The 24,592-nt window shown below is 43.2% G+C and overlaps 2 long non-coding RNA genes across 2 annotated transcripts; one reads left to right on the top strand and one right to left on the bottom strand.

Annotated features, from left to right (window-relative positions):
• Window positions 1–757: 757 nt before the first annotated feature.
• On the bottom strand, window positions 758–1,950 carry LOC120932196. The gene is made up of 2 exons (XR_005747933.1): window positions 1,632–1,950; window positions 758–1,478 (listed from the first exon to the last, which is right to left on the bottom strand). It is a non-coding gene; the product is annotated as an uncharacterized LOC120932196 (long non-coding RNA).
• On the top strand, window positions 1,694–3,085 carry LOC120932195. The gene is made up of 2 exons (XR_005747932.1): window positions 1,694–2,211; window positions 2,365–3,085. It is a non-coding gene; the product is annotated as an uncharacterized LOC120932195 (long non-coding RNA).
• Window positions 3,086–24,592: the final 21,507 nt, after the last annotated feature.

The raw sequence follows: 24,592 nt of genomic DNA, 5'->3' as shown, positions 1-24,592 counted from the left end.
TTAAAATGTCATATGGGTACAGTGCTACATGACCGCACAATTGTCATTCAAAGTGTGGTAGCGCTAAAAGCTGAAAATTGGCCTGGACAGGAAGGGGTTGAAAGTGCCCTGTAGGCAATTGGTTAAACCACGCCAGAGAGTTCAGAGTCCTAGTGTAGCTTTTTGGCATCAATATCAATTTTACAGCTATGACCGATATCCTTTGCTTAATGTAGCCGTTACCCTTCACATTCAGAATGCCATAAGGCCATACATGCACAGGTGAGCCAAAACAGTATTGTCTATGGACAGGAAAGAGATGTGCTTTACTAGATCTAAACTATACTCCTTCTGATGTGGGTACCAGTATTATTGATAATGGCTTTTCTGTAGACCAGGGATATACAATTAGCGGACCTCCAGCTGTTGCAGAACTACAAGTCCCATGAGACATAGCAAGGCTCTGACAGCCATAAGCATAACACCCAGAGGCAGAGGCATGATGGGACTTGTAGTTTTGCAACAGCTGGAGGTCCGCTAATTGCTTATTCCTGCTGTAGACCAATGGCTGAATTCAAAAACTTCCACCCAAAACGTAAACACAAGCAAGTGTGCAGCAGTCAAAGGACAATTTCTGGAATGAAGGAGAAAAGAACATGGGGGACTTTATATGAATCAAGCAGCCAAGGAGGGAACACGTCAAAGTGTGTCTGGTGGGTAGGAAATGATAACCAAGAACCAAAAATGTAGCACAGTAACACCATTTGTAGCCATTGAGTAAAAAATCAATAATACAATTTATTGCACATAAGTGAATAGCATAATAATGACGTAACATGGTACCATGTGGGCTCATTGACACCAAGAACAACACAGATAGCATGTCAGCACAATAATTACAGTAAAATATAGTACATTATAGGTATAATAATAGCATATAATTGATATGGCTTGGCAACATAAAGGTTCATAATGTAGGTAAAAGTATTATTAATATCCAGACTAACTGACGTGTCACTCCATTTTAGAAAAAACTTTATAAAATTGGGATTCATTGGTAAACACCAATGGTCCCAATAATAGTAAGATGGTACAATAATATTAGGTGAGCAAAAAATAATAAGCTCAGGGAGAAAAAACATGACAGGTGATATCTGGTAGGTCATACATGGTTACATTGGGCCACATAAGTTACATAGTAATCAGATGCGTAGCCAGTAATCAAATATATGATAAATTTCAAACAACTTGATAACATAGTAATAAAAGCGTAGCATCGTAACATATGGATTCGTATTGCAGACAGTATTCGAACCAGGTCAATCGGCATGGGTCTCCAGGTAAAAAAGGGGGGTATTTTTGTAAACTTGTAGTTCATTGGTATATTCCAGTATGCTTAGTATATGTAGAAATGGTATTCTAGGTAGAATCGATATCTGGTAGCTCTACGCGTTTCGTGGCTAACGCCACTCATCAGGAGCGGAAGGGTAAGTAATAATCTAAAAGAATAATGTACAACATTAAGAAAGTTGTATGTAAAGATGATAGTTGTAATGTGTCCATCTAAGATACAGATGGAGACCATATATATATGGATGTCAGTACGAAGACACACATCCATACATGTGCATAACATATGCATCCAATCATACCTGCAAAACCACAACATGTCCGATAGTGTGCATAGAGGGCCGAGGGTCGGGTATGGGGTCATCATAATTTCCTATTCATTTATGTATTAATTTTTCCTTATGATGTTTATTACCACATATACCTTCTACAATGCTTGGTTCCATATTGGTCCAGTCAGATTTATTTTCCTACACACACCTTGGATGTTAATATAATTTAATGTCACTTTATTACCCCATTACTCAGTCTACCCCTGATAAAAGGTTTTTACTAATACTACCCTCTTGGTCCCTGTTTATCAACCCTATCACGTACACCTTAAGTGTTGTTCACCCCTTTTACAATATTGTATACACCAATATTTGTTCACCCATTTTATCATTAAGAATTTATTACTATCATCATTATTATTATTATTTTTAGATGTTCACAATCGCACTTTTCTCATACTGGAATTCACCACTGGGGAGTACCCGCTTTTGCCGCTCCATACTTTACCATACTACCTCGGGCATTGCCGCCTCAGCTCCCGGGGCTGATGACCCCATACCCGACCCTCGGCCCTCTATGCACACTATCGGACATGTTGTGGTTTTGCAGGTATGATTGGATGCATATGTTATGCATATGTATGGATGTGTGTCTTCGTACTGACATCCATATATATATGGTCTCCATCTGTATCTTAGATGGACACATTACAACTATCATCTTTACATACAACTTTCTTAATGTTGTACATTATTCTTTTAGATTATTACTTACCCTTCCGCTCCTGATGAGTGGCGTTAGCCACGAAACGCGTAGAGCTACCAGATATCGATTCTACCTAGAATACCATTTCTACATATACTAAGCATACTGGAATATACCAATGAACTACAAGTTTACAAAAATACCCCCCTTTTTTACCTGGAGACCCATGCCGATTGACCTGGTTCGAATACTGTCTGCAATACGAATCCATATGTTACGATGCTACGCTTTTATTACTATGTTATCAAGTTGTTTGAAATTTATCATATATTTGATTACTGGCTACGCATCTGATTACTATGTAACTTATGTGGCCCAATGTAACCATGTATGACCTACCAGATATCACCTGTCATGTTTTTTCTCCCTGAGCTTATTATTTTTTGCTCACCTAATATTATTGTACCATCTTACTATTATTGGGACCATTGGTGTTTACCAATGAATCCCAATTTTATAAAGTTTTTTCTAAAATGGAGTGACACGTCAGTTAGTCTGGATATTAATAATACTTTTACCTACATTATGAACCTTTATGTTGCCAAGCCATATCAATTATATGCTATTATTATACCTATAATGTACTATATTTTACTGTAATTATTGTGCTGACATGCTATCTGTGTTGTTCTTGGTGTCAATGAGCCCACATGGTACCATGTTACGTCATTATTATGCTATTCACTTATGTGCAATAAATTGTATTATTGATTTTTTACTCAATGGCTACAAATGGTGTTACTGTGCTACATTTTTGGTTCTTGGTTATCATTTCCTACCCACCAGACACACTTTGACGTGTTCCCTCCTTGGCTGCTTGATTCATATAAAGTCCCCCATGTTCTTTTCTCCTTCAATGTATCGGGGATGGAGGCTATTGTTTGTCTATATATGAACATAGCCTCACATAAAGTCCCATTTAGTTTAGCCTAGGCCCAGCATCTATCAATTTCTGGAATGACAAACCAGACAAGTGTATAGACTGTGTATGGCCACTAATACAACTTGCTGCTTACGCTCTGAACAATGAGCTCCCCATTCAGTGAGATTCAACAATCTTCTTGTAACAGATTCACAGCTGCTAGCGCTGAACAGGTGTGCGCAGAGTAGACAGCAGGCACCAGTAGCTTCCTGGGTAACAAGACGTGGATTCCATTCTCATGCAGTCACTATGTTACTCCAGGGAAACTCAAGCAACAAGCTGGCCCAAAGACATGGGAATGTACAAAAGTTAATCACAGAAAGACGAGGGATAACAGTGCTCTTAATGAAGCCTAGCTTTCATCACCTCTGTCCTTTCCTCCTTGGGCACTTCAATCAACATTGGACCAAGCTAGAAGATGCAGCAACAGGGATATTAACTGCAAAGCAAAGCCAATATAACAAAATGAATATGCTTCTTTATAGCTGTTTTAATTAAACAAATGACCCCTTTGAACATGTGAAATATAAAAATGATAGGGCTTGATGCAGAGGTGTACCTACACGTTCTGGGACTTTGTTGCAAATAAAAAGAAGCCTCCTAAGAACGTTTCCACATTTTGTATATAGGGCAGTGTAAGGTCTCATGCACACTGCTGCTCCAAAACTCACATTTAGACCCCGTTCACACTGAGGAGTTTTTCAGGCGGTACAGCGCTAAAAATAGCGCTGCTATACCGCCTGAAAAACTCCTGCCCAGCAACCTCAATGTGAAAGCCGGAGGGCTTTCACACTGAGGCGATGCGCTGGCGGGAGAGAAAAAAATCTCCTGTCAGCAGCATCTTTGGAGCGGTGAGAGAAGTGGTATGTATACCGCACCTTCACCCCTCCTTCCCATTTAAAACAATGGGAAACCGATGCAATACCGCCCGCAATGCGCCTCTGCAGAGGCGCATTGCGGGTGGTAATAACCCTTTATCGGCCGCTAGCAGGGGTTAATACCGCACCGCTAGCGGCCGAATCCCGCGGCAAATCCGGCGGTATATCGCCATTATTTTTAGCGGCGCTATACCGCCACTGCGGCTCCCGCCCCAGTGTGAAAGGGGCCTTAGGAACCTTTGGTGTTTTTTTGCCAAAACCCCTGTACACAACACAATAAACCATTTATCAGAGTTTAGAAGCATCAAAGTTTAGTGGCAGTCAAAACTCCTTAGAAGAACTGCCTTCAAGGAAGAAACTTTGGGTATAAAAAAACTGTAAATGTGTCTAAATGTGCCTAAGCACTAGAAGCGTTTAGCACTTCAGCATTTATTAATTTCAATGGGCAAAAAAAAATTAAAGAGGTTTTAATCTTAAAAAAAAAACAAAAAAAAAAAACATTTAATGATCCTGTTTCTTTTAACCACTTGACAACTGGGCACTTAAACCCCCTTAATAACCAGATCAATTTTCAGCTTTCGGTGCTCTCACATTTTGAATGACAATTGTTCAGTCATACAACACTGTACCCAAATGAAATTTTTGTCCTTTTTTCCCCACAAATGGAGCTTTCTTTTGGTGGTATTTAATCACCGTTGGGTTTTTTCTTTTTTGCGCTATAAAAAAAAAAAGACTGAAAATTCTGTAAAAAAAAATATTTTTCTTTGTTTCTGTTATAAAATTTAGCAAATTTGTAATTTTTCTTCATAAATTTTGGCCAAAAATTTATACTGCTACATATCTTTGGTAAAAATAAGTACAAATTGGTGGATATTATTTGGTCTTTGTGAAAGTTATAGAGTCCACAAGCTATGGTGCCAATATCTGAAAATTGATCACACCTGAAGTACTGACGGCCTATCTCATTTCTTGAGACCCTAACATGCCAGAAAAGTACAATTACCCCCCGAATGACCCCTTTTTGGAAAGAAGACATTCCAAGATATTTAGAAAGAGGCATTGTGAGTTCTTTGAAGTTGTAATTTTTTCCCATAATTCTTTGCAAAATCAAGATTTTTTAAATTTTTATATTTTTTTCACAAAATTTTCATATTAGCAGGTTATTTCTCACACACAGCATATGCATACCACAAAATACACCCCAAAACACATTCTACTATTCCTCCCGAGTATGGCGATACCACATGTGTGAGACTTTTACACAGCGTGGCCACATACAGAGGCCCAATGTGCAGGGAGCACCATCAGGCGTTCTGGAGCCACCAGGCCAATACTGACATTCCTCTCCTACATGTAAAAATCATAATTTATTTGCTAGAAAATTACATAGAACCCCAAAACATTATATATGCTTTTTTAGCAAAGACCCTAGAGAATACAATGGCCATCGTTGCAACTTTTTATCGTGCACGGTATTTGCACAGCAATTTTTCGAACGCATTTTTTTGGGAAATAAAACTGTTTTGTGCTTTTAAAAAAAAAAAACATTAAAGTTAGCCCAATGTTTTTGCATAATATGAAAGATGAAGTTACGCAGAGTAAATAGTCACCCTTCAAAATTGCACACGCTTGTGGAATGGCGCCAAACTTTGCTACTTAAAAAATGTTCATAGGTGTCGCTTTAAATATTTTTACTGGTTACATCTTTTTAGTTGAAGAAGAGGTCTAGGGCCAAAATTATTGCTCTCGCTCTAACGTTTGCAGCGATACCTCACATGTGTGGTTTGAACACCGTTTTCATATGTGGGCGGGACTTATGTGTGTGTTCGCTTATGTATACGAGCACACGGGGACAGGGGCTCTTTAAAAAAACATTTATTGTTCATTTTACTTTATTTATTTTAGTTTGACACGTTTTTCCCAAAAAATAAATGTTTTGATCACTTTTATTCCTATTACAAGGAATGTAAACATCCCTTGTAATAGGAATATAGTATGACAGGTCCTCTTTACAGTGACATATGGGGTCAATAAGACCCCACATCTCACCTCTAGGCTAGGAAGCCTGAAATAATAAAAAAAAAAAACGATCCTGGCTTCGATCGTAGCGGTAAGTCGGAAGAAGCACCAAAGGGCGACGGGAGGGGGGGACGTCCACTTTCGCCTCCCGTAAGAACGATCAAGAGGTGGAACAGCCGCCATGAGCATTCTTACGGTGTAGAGAATCGCCGGCTGAAAAGAATGATGTCTGAATGATGCCTGTAGCTGCAGGCATCATTCAGATATCCCTGCACAAAGTCAAGGACGTCATATGACGGCCGGTGGGCAGGAAGTGGTTAAAACACATTTTTTTTCCAGAGTATTTTCCGGGTATTGCAGAGTATTGGTCGGGTATTGCAGAGTATTGTGTGGGGGTATTGCAGAGTATTGTGCGGGGGTATTGCAGAGTATTGTGCGGGGGTATTGCAGAGTATTGTGCGGGGGTATTGCAGAGTATTGTGCGGGGGTATTGCAGAGTACTGGCAGGGGTATTGCAGAGTATTGTGCGGGGGTAATGCAGAGTATTGTGCGGGGGTATTGCAGAGTACTGGCAGGGGTATTGCAGAGTATTGTGCGGGGGTATTGCAGAGTATTGTGCGGGGGTATTGCAGAGTATTGTGCGGGGTATTGCAGAGTACTGGCATTATGTATACGAGCACACGGGGTGAAATCACCTCCTACAGCGTTGGAGTCACGGCTTTATATATCGTGGGAGCAAACGCTGTTGCTGTCACGCTAAATAAATCCGCGCTGCAACTGAATGGCGTACCTGCTAAGCAAATGATGGTTAACATTAAAACAAAGTAACATTACAGTATAACGGTAAGATCATACCATACCTGCAAAGCAAATACCAAAAAAAAACATAGTAAAAAATAAAAAAATTTTTAACGCAACCTGTGCCTAAAATATATATATGCTGAAGCATGGGGGCATCCTCCTGCAAAATAGTTATGCCGCGTACACACGGTCAGACTTTTCCACGGGCAAGCCTCCGTCGGAATTTCGACTGTATGTACGAGGCATAAAAAGTAATGTCGCGTACACACGGTCAAACTTTCCACGGGAAAGCCTCCGTAGGAATGTCAACCGTATGTACGCGGCATTAGGAGCAAAATCGCTCCTCTGACCCCATGCTTCGGCATATATGCTCTTTTTTAAACTGTGGTGGTGAAATCACCTCCTACAGCGTTGGAGTCGCGGCTTTATATATCGTGGGAGCAAACGCTGTTGCTTTCACGCTAAATAATTCCGTGCTGCAACTGAACGGCGTACCTGCTAAGCAAATGATGGTTAACATTAAAACAAAGTAACATTACAGTATAACAGTAAGATCATACCATACCTGCAAAGCAAATACCAAAAAAAAACATAGTAAAAAATAAAAAAATTTTTAACGCAACCTGTGCCTAAAATATATATATGCCGAAGCATGGGGGCTTCCCCCCGCAAAAAAAGTAATGCCGCATACACACGGTCGGACTTTTCCACGGGCAAGCCTCCGTCGGAATTTCGACCGTATGTACGCAGCATAAAAAGTAATGCTGCGTACACACGGTCCGACTTTTCCACTGGAAAGCCTCCGTAGGCTTTATATACCGTGGGAGCAAACGCTGTTGCTGTCAAGATAAATAACCTGAAAACAGTAAAGTAAATTACATACCTGAAAAGCAAGCATGAAAAAACATAACAACAATACAACTTTGCAGAGTAGAATACAGTAAAAAAGAGCAGAACAATAGAGAGAGAATAGAGAGGGAGAGGACAATAAAACGACAACTTTTTTTTTTTTTTTTTTTTTACCACTTTTTTTTTGTAACTGTAAGGCCCCGTACACACGACCAAACATGTATGCTGAAACTGGTCCGCGGGCCTGTTTCAGCATACATGTTCGGTCGTGTGTAGGCGCGAGCGGGCCGAATTCCAGCAAACATTTGCCCGCCGGGCCTTTTCCCAGCGGGCAAATATTCGTGGACGTGTTTTAAAACCGTCCGCTGGAATCCTGCCCGCTCGGACATGTACGGTCGTCAGTACAGACCTACCGTACATGTCCAGGCGCACGCCGTCCCTCGCATGCGTCGAATGACTTCGATGCATGCGTGGAAGCCTTTAAATGGCAGGCCCGCCCACGTCTCCGCGTCATCGTCGCGGCGACGACGCGGACACGCCCCGCGTATTGTTTACGCGGGGACTTCTGTACGATGGTTAGTACAACCATCGTACAGAAGCCCTCTGGCAGGCATGTACGGTGAAAACGGTCCGACGGACCGGTTTCATCGTACATGCTTGTTCGTGAGTACCCGGCCGAACTGTTCAACTTTTCAGTTCCAGGTTTGGGTCTCTCAAAATGCGATGGCATCTTGGGAGACCCTGTGTAAGTGTGCCTAGCTTGTGAAATGTTTTACCCTACGCTAATATTTCACTAGTGTGTGGAAGCGTACAAAACATTTACCAATACAAAGACCAGGATCGTCAGGACAGCGGGGACAAAAATAACGGGTGTCACGCCTATTTCCGCGCTTGCTACAGACACAACATCTTCTTTGGGGGGCTCGTTGGGTAGGGGTACTCCTGAGGACATAAGAAAAATGCCTCTCATGCAGTCGGCTTACTGCATTTGTTAGGGGATGGTGAGGTACAGAACCGCCTGGATACAGAAATTCTAAGATGATCTCATCCTGGAATGTAAGGAAGGATCCATTCCATCCTGAAGCTTTGTATAAGACATAAGCATTCAGTAAAGTCAATTGAAATAAATATAGAGACACTTTTTTGTACCAGCGTCTCGCCTTACAGGCAATATGATACGGCGCCATCAACTGGTCGTTGAGGTCCACCCCTACCATATTTTGGTTATATTCGTGGACACAGAGGGGTTTCTCCACAAGACCAGCCGCCGTACGAATTTGTACTGTCGTGTCTGCATGAAGGGTGGTAAGAACGAAAACAACCTTATTGTCCCGCCACTTCACAGCGAGCAAATTATTACACCTGCAGCAGGCTCTCGCCCCCAGCCTAAGACGGGAATCTACAAGCAGGGACCACAACTTCGTCGTCAGAGCTATCTGGCATGGAGCCGCTGTCGTCTACAGGATCGTATTCTGAGCCTGAATCTGACAGATGCGTGACCTCCTCTTCACTATCTGTCATGCTCAGAAACGTGTAGGCCTCTGCACTACTGTACATTCGCTTTGCCATTTTGGGCTTTAAATTTAGTGGTACAGTAGTGCGATTCACAGGTAAAAAAAGCACCTGACTGTCAGCGACTGTAGAAAACGCTTAAAAAAAAAACTGTTAGCGATCGCAGGGATCAGGCCTGTCTCTGCGAACGCTGCAGTTATGTGTGTTGTGTTTTGTAAGTGACAGTGATCGATCGATACTGCACTTGGGTGGGTTGGGCTGGTCTGGGCAGAGGGGCAAAATGCAGGTGCTAGCGGGTATCTGGGCTGATTCCGCTAACAATGCGTTTTTGAGTACCCTAAACTGCTGGGTACGCTAGTATAGATTTGATCATATCAGGTATTGATCCGTTCAGATACTATACCACAAAGGGGGGTGTATGCTTTGCGCGTGGGTGTAAGCATTACTGGCACTAACCTAATGCTGCCTTGGGCGACGCAGACCCTGACTGACGCTAACATTTTATTGATATTACCCGCCGGGTGAACAGGGGGTTAAACCTTTATTGGGTTATATACGGCGGGTGCCCTGATGTTATAAACAGCAAACTAACTAACCAGCGTCACCCGTAAGGCCGCGTACAGACGACCGAACCTGTCCGCTTGAAACTGTCCGACGGGCAGTTTCCGGCGTACAAGGCAGATTTGTCTTTTGGACCGCTGGCTTGTACACAGCGGATCAAATTCCCGTCGTACCAGAACGCGTGCACGTAAACCGTGTACGACGTCACTTTAAAGGGAAAGCCCAAAGTCAATGGCGCCGCCCTTCCGCTTTTGCTAGTTACGGGTTTGCTCGTGTTAGTGATGGTTTGGTTAGAGCCGATTCACGCTTTTCGGTCTCCGCGCTTTACCAGGTAGTATTTTCGTGTTCAGTGCGTGTGCTTGCGGGATCGTAGTTGGCAATCGGGTACAGGCTTTCAGGTCGTGCTGCTTTGCAGTTGCGTCCTGTCCGCTCGTATCTGTTTGTCGCGCGTGCTGGATTTGGGAGTGCTTTCTGTTGGAGTGTGTTCTTGACTGACCAGCCGGCCGGTTTGAAGCCATGATGGAGCAGCAGCGTCAATTTTCGCGAGTTGGTGCTGGTTATGGGATGGCTTCTGGATATGCTCAGCATTCCAGTAGTTTGGCCAGGAACAGGGGGAGGAGGCGTTCCTGGGCCAAGAATTGGTTGCGCCAGCGTGAGCAGTTCTCTCATATGCCTCTGCTTAGGGAAATCCAGGAGAATAATCCTAATGACTATAGGAACTTTCTCCGTATGACGGACCCCATATTCAACCGTCTGCTGGATCATCTGTCCCCCTATATCACGAGGCAGGACACTGTGATGCGCCAAGCCATCACGGCCGACCAGAGGCTTATTGCCACGTTGCGGTACCTGGCAACTGGGAGGAGCCTGCAGGACCTCAAGTTCTCGACAGGCATCTCTCCGCAGGCGCTTGGGGTCATCATACCGGACACGTGTTCTGCCATCATCAAAGTTCTGCAGGAGGAGTAAGTTTCCTCATTTTAACCTCACAATCTGTCTTTAATAATGTGGGCAACTAACTTTTTCTTTTATTTCCCAGATATGCTGTGTGTTTAACTAACGTTCCCTTTTCTCCCTATGCATGTTGATCTAAGCTTTCCATGTTTTTTTTCTTGGCCTACCTGCATATTTGTACCTTACCCAATATTAACCTGTCCAGCATGCTATCCTAGGGACAACCCCACCTAGCCTATTTTTAGCTATATATTTTTTTTTACAGTTCAACCCCCCCCCCCCCCTTAAAACTGTTTTTGTCCCCATCAGAGGGCTGTGGAGTCTCTTAATTAAGTGGGCCTATATATTTGTGCCCCAAAATTCTCCCTGCACAATTTTTAAATGCAATTTGAATACTGTGAAGTTGCACAAGGATGCTTGGATTATGTTTGCAATGTTTATGTGCCAAAGTACTAATTATCTTTATTTGTTTGTCCCCACAGCTTCCCTCCACACCACAGGAATGGCAGACTGTGGCTTCCCAATTTGCCCAGCGTTGGGATTTTCCGAACTGCGGTGGAGCAATAGATGGGAAACACGTCTGCATAGTGCCACCACCCCACTCGGGGTCCTACTATTTTAACTACAAAGGTTATCATAGTATTGTGTTGATGGCGGTGGTGTCAGCACAGTATGAGTTTCTATATGTGGACGTGGGGAAGAACGGCCGGATGTCTGATGGTGGAGTTTTCGCGCGGACAGAATTCTACAGTCGTCTCCAAGCTGGTGGTCTGGCACTGCCACCGGATGAAGACAATGTTGAAGGACTTCCGTTTGTGTTTGTAGCGGACGAAGCTTTCGGGCTTGGACCTCACCTCATGCGGCCTTTTCCCCAGAGGACCCTCAGAGAGGAGGGTGTTCAATTATCGGTTGGCCAGGGCTCGGAGGGTAGTCGAGCCCTCCGAGCCCTCCAACCGGTTCCGCCTGTTCCTGACAGCGATACACTTGGCGGAATATAAATTGAACACCATTGTTTTTGCCTGCTGCATTTTGCACAACTTTCTACGCAGGCACTCCCAGACGTGCCTACCCAACATCGGTGCTGAGGCACGACTACCCTCAGATACCCTTCCTGGGCTGGACACTGGTCGCGCTGGCTTGGCCCCCCAATCTGCTCGTGATGTAAGCGACAAATATGTTGAGTACTTCATGGGTCGGGGGGCCATTGCTATGCCAGATCATATTTCTTTCTAATTCGGCCCCCAAAAGAAAGAAATATTCACAGAACTAATAAATAATTTGACCATTGGACTTTATACAGTTGTTTGTCATTATTGCTTTTTCTCTTTTTCTCTGTCTTCCTGGTTATCCAACTAACTAGTGCACTTCTAGTGACAAATTTTAGTTCTACAGTTTTAGTAAATAACCACAATTGCACATTATTCACTCATCTACAAACAGGGTATTGAGTCTAGAAATAAGAAGCCACTAATTTTTCATATTCTGATGTCAAGCTTTTTATTTTCAGCTTGTTCATTACCCCAAAAAAAGTATGATTTTATTATGAAAACATGTCTTTACAATTTGTAGTCAACAATATTTTTTTTTCACTTTTTTTTTATATTTTTATAGTGCTTATCCAGAATATAGATTTTTTATCAATTTAAAATTTTTGGGTATCAAATCTTTTTTTTTTTTTTTTTAGATATATATATATATATATATATATAATGAATCTAATTTTGTTTTTTATACATTACATTACATTACAACAATAAAAAAATTTCAACATTCACAACAGCAGTCAGTCATGGTGTTCTTTCACACTGGAACACGCCAAAATTTGAAGATGCACACATTCAGTGTGAATTCGCCAAATCTCATTGGTTCAAGAGACAAATGGCCACATGTGCTATCTGAAATCATGGGTGATCAATGTCTGTGTTTTGTGGGAGCAAACCCTTCCTCTCAAATACTTGAGGATCGAGGAGGGGGTTGTACCCACAAAGCACAGACAATAGATATTCTGTGATGGCAGATAGCACATGTTGGCACACTGTGTGTGCATCTTCAAATTTTGGCGTATTGATGATTCAAAAATTAAAAAGGGTTGGGGGGGCGGGGGGTGTTTCAGTCTTTGACACGGCCCATCATGTCAATTATATTTTTATAATTCTGTTCTATGACCATCATCCTTTGCCGCATATTGTCCATCTCTGTGCTGCACTCCAAAATGACATTTCGAACATTCTGTTCCATGACCATCATACTTTGCCGCATATTGTCCATCTCTGTGCTGCACTCCATAACTTGTTTTATAATTATTGCAGCACTTGCACGCGAAAAATGTGCAACACCATCTTCATCCCTTAAAAAATTACAAATTTGCTATCAAAACTTTTTACAGGCCTATCTACATATGTTTTGCCCTATAAAGCTGGGGTGACACTGACCTGATGGTGTGCTCATTTCCACCTCCACAATTTCGCCATCTTCAATCACTCCACCTTCTTCCACCACTTCACCCTCATCTTCCACGACTCCTCCTTCATCTTCCAAAAATTCCAAATCCAAAATTACTTCTTCCTCCTCTCTTCCTTCCGCCTCTCTTCCTTCCTCCTCTCTTCCCTACTCCTCTCTTCCTTCCTCTTCTCCTTCAACATCCTCCTCCTCCTCCTCCACAGGCCGAGATGTGCGATTTTCGGCGTGTCTGGCCCTCTCTGCCTCCTCCAAATGCTGGCGTCTTCTTTCCCCTAAATAACACAAAACAAAAGGTAGACTCATCAGCACACAGATATTGGAGAGCAGAAATCGCATACATTGGTTAGAAGAGGCTTTCATTTTTTTTTGTTTTTTTGTCTTCTTCCACCAAACCTTCATTTTTAGCAGACTTCTAGGCCAAGCTCTGATCCTGCCCCTTTTTAGCTAAAAGTGACACACATGGATGTCCCCCCTAAACTTTCTTTCTGGGAGACCCAACAAAAAAAGGAACATTTTTATTGTGGAGACACAGGTGCTCTGCATTCCAGATGGGAAAACATCTGCTTTCTGATCACTGTTGAGAATGAATCCTGTTTGCCTTTCACATTCTCTTAATTTGATTTGTCAGAACTAGCTTTTACACAATGTTTGCAAACAAAGTTTTTGGCCAGTGAGCCATGCCCAGGTGTGTTGTTCCTGGACTAACCTCGCATTTATGAGAAACGATGTGATGTTACGCGGTTTACTATTAACGAGATTTGCAAAAGGTAGGTATTTTCATTAAACACATCCAATTTAAACATGTGTTCAAAAGTACAAGCAGGCCAAGGAGGCAGATGTCGAAATATACATGTCAACACATTCTTGAAGACAATTGCCCCCCCCCCCCCCCAAAAAAATAAGGACTTACTTTTCCGCAGAATTTTCAGGATCTTCTTCATCTGATGTGGCTCCCGCAATTTCAAATCTGACCAACGTTTCCTGAGCTGTTCTTTGGACCTGGTGACACCAAACATGGCCTTCATTCTCCTCGCCACCTTGTCCATAATGTGGGCCTTTCTGCAGTTAAGGGTCTTGTATGGCCCATATTCCCCGTCATAGTCCTTCCTCCGCATGATGTAAACTAACTCCACCATTTAGTCGAACGCCATATTAGTGGCTTTGTATCGTTTTGGCCTGGATCGGGACGTTCCTGCCTCTGTCCCTTCACTTGCGGCCTGAGAGCTTCGTGCACGCTTGTGTGACATTGCCATCTTTCCTTCCCACAGAGATTATGGGCGTGGAAAAGAGGAAATGTTCCGCCATGGGCGGAGACGAGGGCGGCGTTTCATACATACGCGGAGTGTAGAGAATGCAAACAACGGGTTTACATACGTTACACGGAGACTATTCGAGCGATTTCAGAACCTACACAGTTAACGCCATATTTCCGTTTCACATTGATTAGGGGCATGGCAAAGGTGACGAGGGCGGCGTTTCATACATACGCGGAGTGTATAAAAGGCAAACAACGTGATTACATTGGTTACGCGGTAATTATTCGAGCGTGAGAATCGAGGAGCAAAAGAGAGTAGGTAAGAAATTTCAACATGGGATCAGCAGAGGCCTAGAAAATGGAGAGCCATGGGATGGGGGTTTGGTCTGTTGGTTGCACCCTTTTAAGCTATTATGTCTCTTGGCTACCACAATGGTATTTTGGTATCCAAATGCTTTTGGACACATCACAAAATTTAGATGGGAACAATGCTCTACCTCATTTAAATTTTTTTATGGTGTATTCAGATCAGGCCAAGTATTGTTCTGTGTTGGTTGGACAGAGGTCATTAGGAAGTGTCTTTTATGTCATCAATGCTGAGGGGCAGGATATCTACACCTGAAATAGTGCCTTGATGAATGCTCTCATTTATAATAATTGTGTATGGTTCTAGATTCCACTTATTTACTGCAATGTAACCAAAGGGTCTGCATGTATAAAATCAATGTTTGGGACAACCAATGGGGCAGAGCTGGCCAGCATTTTTGCAACAGGAGACACTGTGTTTGTATTTATATATAGGTCCTACATTTTGGGCCACATATTCGATCAATCTCAACGCTGAGCCTTTTTTAAATCGTGTTTTTTGTTTCTTTTTGTTTTGTTCATCTAGAGTATAAAATATTACTTCAATTGGCCAAGTAATGGACCTACTCCAGTCACAGGACACTATCCAGCACTTGTTGGATAAATTCCGCGAAATGCCCATCCTGTGGGATTCAAAGCAGGCGAATTACTATAATAAAGACGTACGAGCGGCAGCACTTGAAGAGCTAGCAAGCTACATGAGAACATGGGTGCCAGAATGCACTGCCAACATGGTGAAGAATAAACTTGCCAACCTCAGGGGCACATATAGAAGAGCTTACAAAGCTCATCAAAAACAAAAATCTGGAGCAGCAGCAAGACAACCAAAGGAGCCCAAGCTGTGGTATTTCAAACAGATGTCCTTTTTGCAGGATCAACTGGACGGCAGGCAATCGATGTCAAGTCTGACTCCCAGCCTTCCCTCCACGCTACCTTACAGCGGAACCTCCACAGATCCCCACAGCCCTGCAGAGTCTGAAGAGGAGGGCCTGGCTGACAGAGACGCAGATCTGCTAGTCTTCGATGAGGAGGTATAGTAGTTTCCAAAATATTTCTGGGCTACTAATTATTGTTGGATTATTGACTTGATATTGTAAAATGAAAGCCAAGCTGGTAAAAAAAAAAAAAAAAGTCATGAGCAGACAAATAGGTGTCAGGGATGACAACTGCAGGGGTCAGAAGGAGAGTCTGTTCAAGTTAAAATGAACCAAAAAAAAAAATCAAGCATGAAAATGTGTGTGATTTGATTGGGGTAAATATTAAAACATGTCCCTTTTTTTGACACAGGAAGAAGAGACCAGCCAGGAGGTGGCAGATCCTCCGGTCAATGTCAGCCAGGCAGAAGGGGTCAGTGGCAGCCAGGAGGAGGCCAGGCCCAGTGGCGTTCAGCAGGTCTCCAGGCCCAGGACAACCACCAGCCAGGTTCATCCCCTCCAGATGAGGCCACCAGGCCGAAGGAGGCAGATGAGGCTAGTGGAGGACGCGAGCCTCCGCATGATACAGGAGGCCAGTGCTATCATGAGGGCCCCCTCAACCCCACAGAGGCCTACAGTGCCTCAGTGGCTCATGATCTAAACCAAGGGGGGAGGAGCAAAGGAGACTGGCAAAGGGCCTGATCAATCAGGTCCTTTGGTGGATGGAGAGGGACCTGCTGACCAGAGACACTGGGCTATGTGACCCGGCCTGGCTTGCTGAACACCATCCTCCTGCTGCCACATCATCCCCACCTGCAAGGGGCCGTGTACGGGTCCGTGGAAGATCCGCTGTAAGGCAGCCTGGAGGGAAGGAGGAGACGTTGATTCCCTGCCTTCCATTTGATTCCCCACAAAAGACATCTTGTTTGGACTACCACAGCTTGGGTTCCTTTGGTTATGTGCTGCTGCTTCAGATTTTTTTTGTGTGCCTCCTGAGGTTTGCTAGTTTATCCTTCATCATGTTGTAAATGCAAGTCTGCATGTATTTTGCTAGCTGTTCAAGTGCTGCCGTTCTGTTTATTTTTTTTTTGCATTTGCCAAAATAAATGGCTTTTTGCTTTAAATTCCAACCTTGTCTATTGTTTGTTATACTGTGGGGATTATTAGGCATCAAACATTAAAAACAAATACAATGGGTCATTTACAAAGACCAGAAACTCCTTGGGGGGAGGGGGAAATTTGGTGTGCCAACATAGTAAAATATTTAAATAACCAAAAAAAAAAAAAAAAACTAAAATAACTTGCCCAAAACCAAAAAAAAAAAAGTACCAAAATGAACAAAATGGTGACATAACTAGAAACACCCAACATTTTTTGAGAAGATGAACATTAAACTAAAAATAATATTAAAAGATAGACATGTGGAGGACCAACCAAAAAAATGCCACGTCTGGGCTAGAAAACATTTTAAAAATATTACATCACAAGCAACAAATGTCACATTTCAGTATGGGACAACTCAGTTGAAATAGCATCAGCAAGAGAACGGGTTTATTCTAGCAAGAGAACAATGAAGAAAACGACGCAATAAACTGTTGTTTATTGCGTCATTTTAGTCATTGTTCTCTTGCTAGAATAAATCTTTGAAATGACAAATGTGCCATATCCCAAAGAAACGCGAGTTTTACCTGAACGAGCGCTCCCGTCCCCTCATTTTATCTGAGCATGCGCAGGTTTTTTGTACGATGATTTTGTGTACTAGCCAGCGAACATGTCCGAGCGGACAGGATATCAGCGGGCTGTTTTAAAACAAGTTTGGAAATATTTGCACGCTGAGAAAAGGCCCGGCGGGCAAATGTACGCTGGAATCCTGTCCGCTCTGACCTACACACGACCGAACATGTCTGCTGAAACTGGTCCGCGGACCAGTTTCAGCAGACATGTTCGGTCGTGTGTACGGGGCCTTACACTTATACGGTGATCACCGATGAAAGGGTTAACTAGGGGCAATCAGGGGGTTAAAACCTTTATTAGGTAATATATGGGGGTACCTGACACTTTCTAAAAACCTGGCAGCAAACCTAATTAACTAAATAACTAACTGGCTAACCTGCGTCACCATTGACACCTATACAGTGATCACTGGTGAAAGGGTTAACTCTAGGGGCAATCAGGGGTTAAAACCTTTATTTAGAAAATGTATGGGGGTACCTAACGCTATAAAAACCTGGCGGCGAACCTCAAAAAATAACTAGCTACCTAGCGGCACCAGTGACACTAATACAGCGATCAGAAAAACAATCACTGGCAATAGGGGGTGAAAGGGTTAACTAGGGCGGTGATCAAGGGGTTAAACCTTTATTAGGGGGGGTAGGGGGCTACCCTGGACCTAAAGGGGCCTAAGGCTAATGTCCCTAACACTTTTTTCTGTCACAAATGACACTAAATGCAGTGATCAGAAAATAAATGATCACTGCAATCAGTGACACTATGACAGTGGGCTGGGGGGGGGTGATCGGGGGGTGATCTGGGGGTGACTGGGGGGGTTTATGTGCCTGTGTGTACTGGTGTCAGTGTGGTGCTTGGTGCAACTCACTGTTAGATGTCTTCTCTCCTCTGTGTCAGACGAAAAGACCGCCAGAGGAGAGATGACATCACTTCCTCCTGCCTGTGTTTACATTACACAGGCAGAGGAAGCCCATCGGCGGAAGGGGATTGGCTGGGAGCGATCGCGAGGGGGTGGCCAGAAACGAACAGCCGCCCCCTCATCCCGGATCGCTCCTACAGCCACGGGAACCGCCGCATGTACCGGGAGGGGGGGTCCCGATCGGACCCCCGACCCACGTCAAGGCAGGCACGTACAGGTATGTGGATGTGCCTGTCCGTGCCATTCTGCCGACGTATATGTGCATGCGGCGGTCGTTAAGTGGTTAAAATTCATAAAAAATTGTTGATAAAACATCATAAATGGGATGTATCCTTTTTAGAAACTTATATTGCACAAAAAATAATCCCAAGAGGTCTAAGAGACAGAGTAATCCCTGCCGAACATCTACTCAATGATAGATTTATCCCAAAGTGGAAGGAATTGTGTATATCCCACGGAATAGATCTAATGACATTAATTGTAGAAGAGGAGAAAGCACAGCTGATAGATCTTAAAGTGGAGATAGATTTGAGTGGATCCAATATAGGCCTCTTTAAAGAAGAGGAAATTACTACGCAAAAGGACACGGTTAAAAAAGAGTATAAAAGGTACAAAGAAATTTAAAGAACACCAGATTCAGATTGGGATAGGGGTGATCTGTCTGATCTGGCCTCTCAAAGAAGCAGAAATAAATAGAGATGCAGACGATTTCTTACCCTCTCCCAATCTGAAACAGACTAGTGAAACAGACAATGAAGGATCTATTCGATCAGTCTCTTTTTTAAATCGAAGGGGGGACAGCTCCCTTTCCTAAGTAAACAAGCAAGGGAAAGTAGGGATTCTGAAAACAAACAAGAAAAAACAGAGAGAAGTAGAAAAAGAAGGGGAAAGAGAAGAGTCAAATCGCAAATACAGGACAAGGAGTCAGATACGAAGAACTTAGATGCTAATTCTTCATCTCTTTGCTCAGATGCCAAAGTAGCTAACCTCTCTGACTTCCCCTTACAAGAGAGACATGTGCAGCTATTAAGTAAAGGGTTATCTTTTCCCCCCACAAATGATATGGAGGAATTTATGGTGTTCAAAGATGTCAATCTTTTTCTACGTAGGGTACTCCTTCGCTTTATATAAGATCAAAAAGATAGCATCAGATGATGCTCAAATAGCACAGAATGATCTTATTGCTCTATTGGATGGGGGATCCTTTGATCCCTATTATCCAATAGAAGACGATGCGGTAATCCTTAGACAAGTACATCTCCCATTTAGATCTAAAAAAATATATATTTTTCCAAAAACAGCTGGGCAAGTTTTTTGATCTAGTCAGTGACAATATTAAGAGACTAAATTGGAAGGGTCAAAATAATGAAAATAATACAAAGAATGAAAGACAAGCTTTGCAGGAGTTAAAAAATTTAATTATCAAGAATAGGGATGAGCTTCGTGTTCAAGTCCAACATCGAATCTTTGACCGTTCATCTAATTACGAACGTTATGGGTCGTTTGCGCCAAATTCGAGTGGCCCATAATTCACTGCAGCATCGCAGTGCCTTGCTGGCTGATGATTGGCCAAGCATGCACTATGACCCGCATGCTTTGGCCAATCACAGCGCGCAAAAAACAGAGAGCCATAATTGGCCAAAGCCAGGGTGGCTTTGGCCAATTATGGCTCAGGGGGGGTTTAGTACATGCCCCACACTATATAATGCCACTTCCATGATGGCCTTGTGTAGTGTGTTGCGGTGGTTAAGAGTCTTAAGACAGAGAGAGAGTGTCATTTTTTTGGAGTTAGATAGAGCAGGCAGGCAGGCGAGTCAGTTACAGTGTGTGTATAGGATATATATGAATCCCAGGTGTTGTGTATATATATATATATATATATATATATATATACATTTATACACTGTATTGAGTTTAGCTATATCTGCTCTTCCTAATATACTGACAGGCAGGTAGGTGATAGTCCTCTGCACAGTGTGCACCTAAAACTACGTGAATACAATTGCTGTTGTTCTCATTAATTCCACAGGCAGTGACTGATCAGCAAGTATTCTCACTTGGTGTACTGTGTCCTCTGCACAGTGTGCACCTAAAGCCACGAAAATACAATGGCCCAGATTCAAGAAGCTATTGCGCCCGCGCAACCATAGGTTGCGCGGCGCAATAGCTGTTTTGCTCCCGCGTAGCGAATGCCCCTGATTCAGGAACATCGCTACGCGGACTGCAGCCTAGGATATGACAGACATAAGCATCCTTATGCCTTCATATCTCAGGCTGCATTCTTGCGTTGGCCGCTAGGGGGCGCGGCCATTGTGATCGGCGTATAGTATGCAAATTGCATACTACCACCGATTCACAAAAGTTGCGCGGGCCCTGCGCACGCAAGGTACGGAGTTTCCGTACGGCGACTTTAGCGCAAGGTTGCTCCTGCTAATAGTAGGGGCAGCCAATGCTAAAGTATAGCCGCCCTTCCCGCTCGTGAAATTTAAATTTCACGTCGTTTACGTAAGTGATTCGTGAATGGCGCTGGACGCCATTCACGTTCACTTAGAAGCAAATGACGTCCTTGCGATGTCATTTGCCGCAATGCACGTCGGAAAAGTTTCCCGACGGAGCATGCGCTGTTCGCTCGGCGTGGGAGCGCGCCTAATTTAAATGATTCCCGCCCCCGGCGGGATCATTTACATTAGGCGCCCTTACGCCGGGCTAATTAGCATAGCGCCCGCACAATTTACGGAGCTACTGCTCGGTGAATCGCGGGCAAATCGAAATATTTGCGTGGGCGCAGAGCAAAAATCGTTGCCCTTTGCCCACGCAAATATTGCGCGGATCTACCTGAATCTGGGCCAATTGCTGTTGTTCTCATATTAATACCACAGGAAGTGGCTGATCAGCAAGTATTCTCACTTGGTGTACTGTGTCCTCTGCACAGTGTGCACCTAAAGCCACGTGAACACAATTGCTGTTGTTCTCATATTAATACCACAGGCAGTGGCTGATCAGCAAGTATTTTGACTTGGTGTACTGTGTCCTCTTCACAGTGTGCACCTAAAGCTACATTAATACAATTGCTGTTGTTCTCATATTAATACCACAGGCAGTGACTGATCAGCAAGTATTCTCACTTGGTGTACTGTGTCCTCTGCACAGTGTGCACCTAAAGCCACGTGAATACAATTGCTGTTGTTCTCATATTAATACCACAGGCAGTGGCTGATCAGCAAGTATTCTTACTTGGTGTACTGTGTCCTCTGCACAGTGTGCACCTAAAGCCACGTGAATACAATTGCTGTTGTTCTCATATTAATACCACAGGCAGTGGCTGATCAGCAAGTATTCTCACTTGTTGTACTGTGTCCTCTGCACAGTGTGCACCTAAAGCTACAGGAATACAATTGTTGTTGTTCTCATATTAATACCACAGGCAGTGACTGATCAGCAAGTATTCTCACTTGGTGTACTGTGTCCTCTGCACAGTGTGCACTTGAAGCCACGTGATTATGTCTGGAAGGACAACAAGTAGAGGCAAGAGAGTGACGAGCTGATAACAGAGGGCAAGCAGGCTCTGCGTCTAGAAGCAACAGTGCTGTACCTCCAAAATAAGAGAATCCCTGGTTGTCACCAAGGTTGCCCCTCAACTCAACTTAACTTTCAATTTCACTTATAAACAGGACAAATAGATAAGGTGTATCTCGTTAACAAGGGCAATGACAGCAATAAAAGCCTGAAGAACTTGAAACGAGAGGTTTCAGGGTCAGAAGATGCTACAAATTCTGTTAGAATTAGGACGACAATCTTCAGACTAAATCCTCATAACTGCATTCATGCATGAAAGTCCCAAACCAGGTCCTACTATCAGTGTCCTAACAGCCATACAGCACTCAGCTTCCACCAGGAGATCCCCAGTGAGGGAAATAAGGTATTCTTCTCCAGACCAGGATCTCAGGCAGTCAGTGGCAGCTGGTGTTTTTTTTTTAGTGGGGGGTGCAAACAACCATCGACCACCCAAGTGGCACCCACCCTGCTCCTGTTTGCCAGTCGGTCCGGCACTTACCTCATCGGCTGCGGCAGCAGGTGGCAGGCAGCGTGGTGCAGCGGCTCCATGTCCTCTCCTCCATGGCGGCTTCCAGCTCCTTCCCTCCTCCTCCTAGGCGTCCAAAAGGATCGCCTGTCCTTTCAGACAATCGGGTGACCAGTGTCAAAACCAGCTTGCTAATTGTCCGGGAGGAGGATCAGTGTTACAACAGCGAATATTCGGGGAGTAAAGGGAAGGTAAATATAACAAACTGCAGGTATGGCTTTAAAGAGAACCTGTTGCCCTGCATTGTTTCAAGTTATGCATACAAAAATATAAAAAGTTCTCTCTGGAGAAAAAAAAATTGAATGACTTAAAAAACTTTGAGTAGAAAATGTTTACAGATATTATAATCATATGGTTAAAACTTTAAAAAGCTGCTGGCAGGTAACAAGTTCAGGCTCACCTCTTTACTACTAGTCTGCTTTACTGGCCAATAAGAATGCCTGAAAAACTAGAAGATGCAGGCAACACAATACATTCTGACCTACAAAACTGACCTTTATAGGCTAAACTCTAGCATCAATTCAACTGTTTGCAGTGTGCCACCTTGTGGTTATTTGCAAAAGTACAAATTCTTTCTCCAAATGAAGAAGAGGAAACCCCCGAAAGCTTGTCCTGAAAAATTGTATGTTAGTGCAAATCAAAAAAGTATCACGGACAGTACTCAATTTTCTCTGTCACAATTGCACTAATACGGCTACAATCACATCCAAATGAACTAAAACAGTGGCAGTCAACTAGAAAATTATAGAGAGCCTCATGTGCAGCCCCCGGCACTTTCAGAAGGCCGCACAATAGCAGCGCATTTTGCGCACCTCAATGCCAAAAAACGTTGGTTATGCTGCAGTGTATAGCAAGGCACACCAAAGAAGTTGGAGTACAGTAACCTCCAGCAGTGGTGTCAGTGAACACAATAATAACACCCAACACTGGTATCGGTGAATGTAATAACACCCAAAATTGGAGTCCATAAAAGCAATGATAACTCTCAACATTGGTGTCAATGGACGCAATAACAACCACAACCTTTGGTGCCAGTGGATGCAATAATAACACCCAACATTGGTGTCAGTGGATGCAATAATAACCCGAAACATTGGTGCCAGTGGATGCAATAATAACCCGAAACATTGGTGTCAGTGGATGCAATAATAACCCGAAACATTGGTGTCAGCGGATGCAATAATAACCCGAAACATTGGTGTCAGTGGATGCAGTAATAACCCGAAACATCGGTGTCAGTGGATGCAATAATAACCGAAACATTGGTGTCAGAGGATGCAATAATAACCCGAAACATTGGTGTCAGTGGATGCAATAATAACCCGAAACATTGGTGTCAGTGGATGCAGTAATAACAACCAATATTGGTGTCAGTGGACGCAACAATATCCTCCATCACTAATGTCCGTGGCAACAATAATGGATCCCTAACTCACATGCATACATACAAATACTAGGGTCAATTTAGACAGAAGCCAGTTTGCCTACCAGCATTACTATGCTGTCACATGTTCTGCCTCAAATAGATGCAAATCTTATACTTAGACGTGCTTCAGGCAATTTTTTTGCAATAAATGCAGAAAACGATTCAGAAAGAATATTTACTTTGCCCAATAATGCAGATACAATGTTAATTAGGTACATCATAAAAAGAAATGAAGAACAGGCTATAGCATTAATGGCAATAGATACTGCAAGCCACATTCATTCTGATCGCCTATGTATATTAAACCATTGGGCTCAATACACCCTCCATAACCTAAGCACCAAGGAGGGCACTAGTGTAAGAAACACTCAGAATTTGGGGGTTTCCACCTGTCCAATTTTGAATAAGTCCGTTTTTCTTTTTAACTATTTGTTTAGTCATCCAAGTAATGTAGGGTTTTACTGCAGATTTTAGGTTCCTTAAAGCGGGGATTCACCCAAAAAACAAGTATATAACATTACATTCAGTATACCGCAAACATGTACAGTATGGCGTTTTTTTGTGTGGGGGGGGGGGGGGT

The sequence above is a fragment of the Rana temporaria genome, chromosome 3 (assembly GCF_905171775.1).
Source record: "Rana temporaria chromosome 3, aRanTem1.1, whole genome shotgun sequence".
Taxonomy (NCBI): domain Eukaryota; kingdom Metazoa; phylum Chordata; class Amphibia; order Anura; family Ranidae; genus Rana; species Rana temporaria.
Note: the sequence above shows the minus strand (reverse complement) of the source record. Positions and strands in the feature narration are given on the sequence as shown.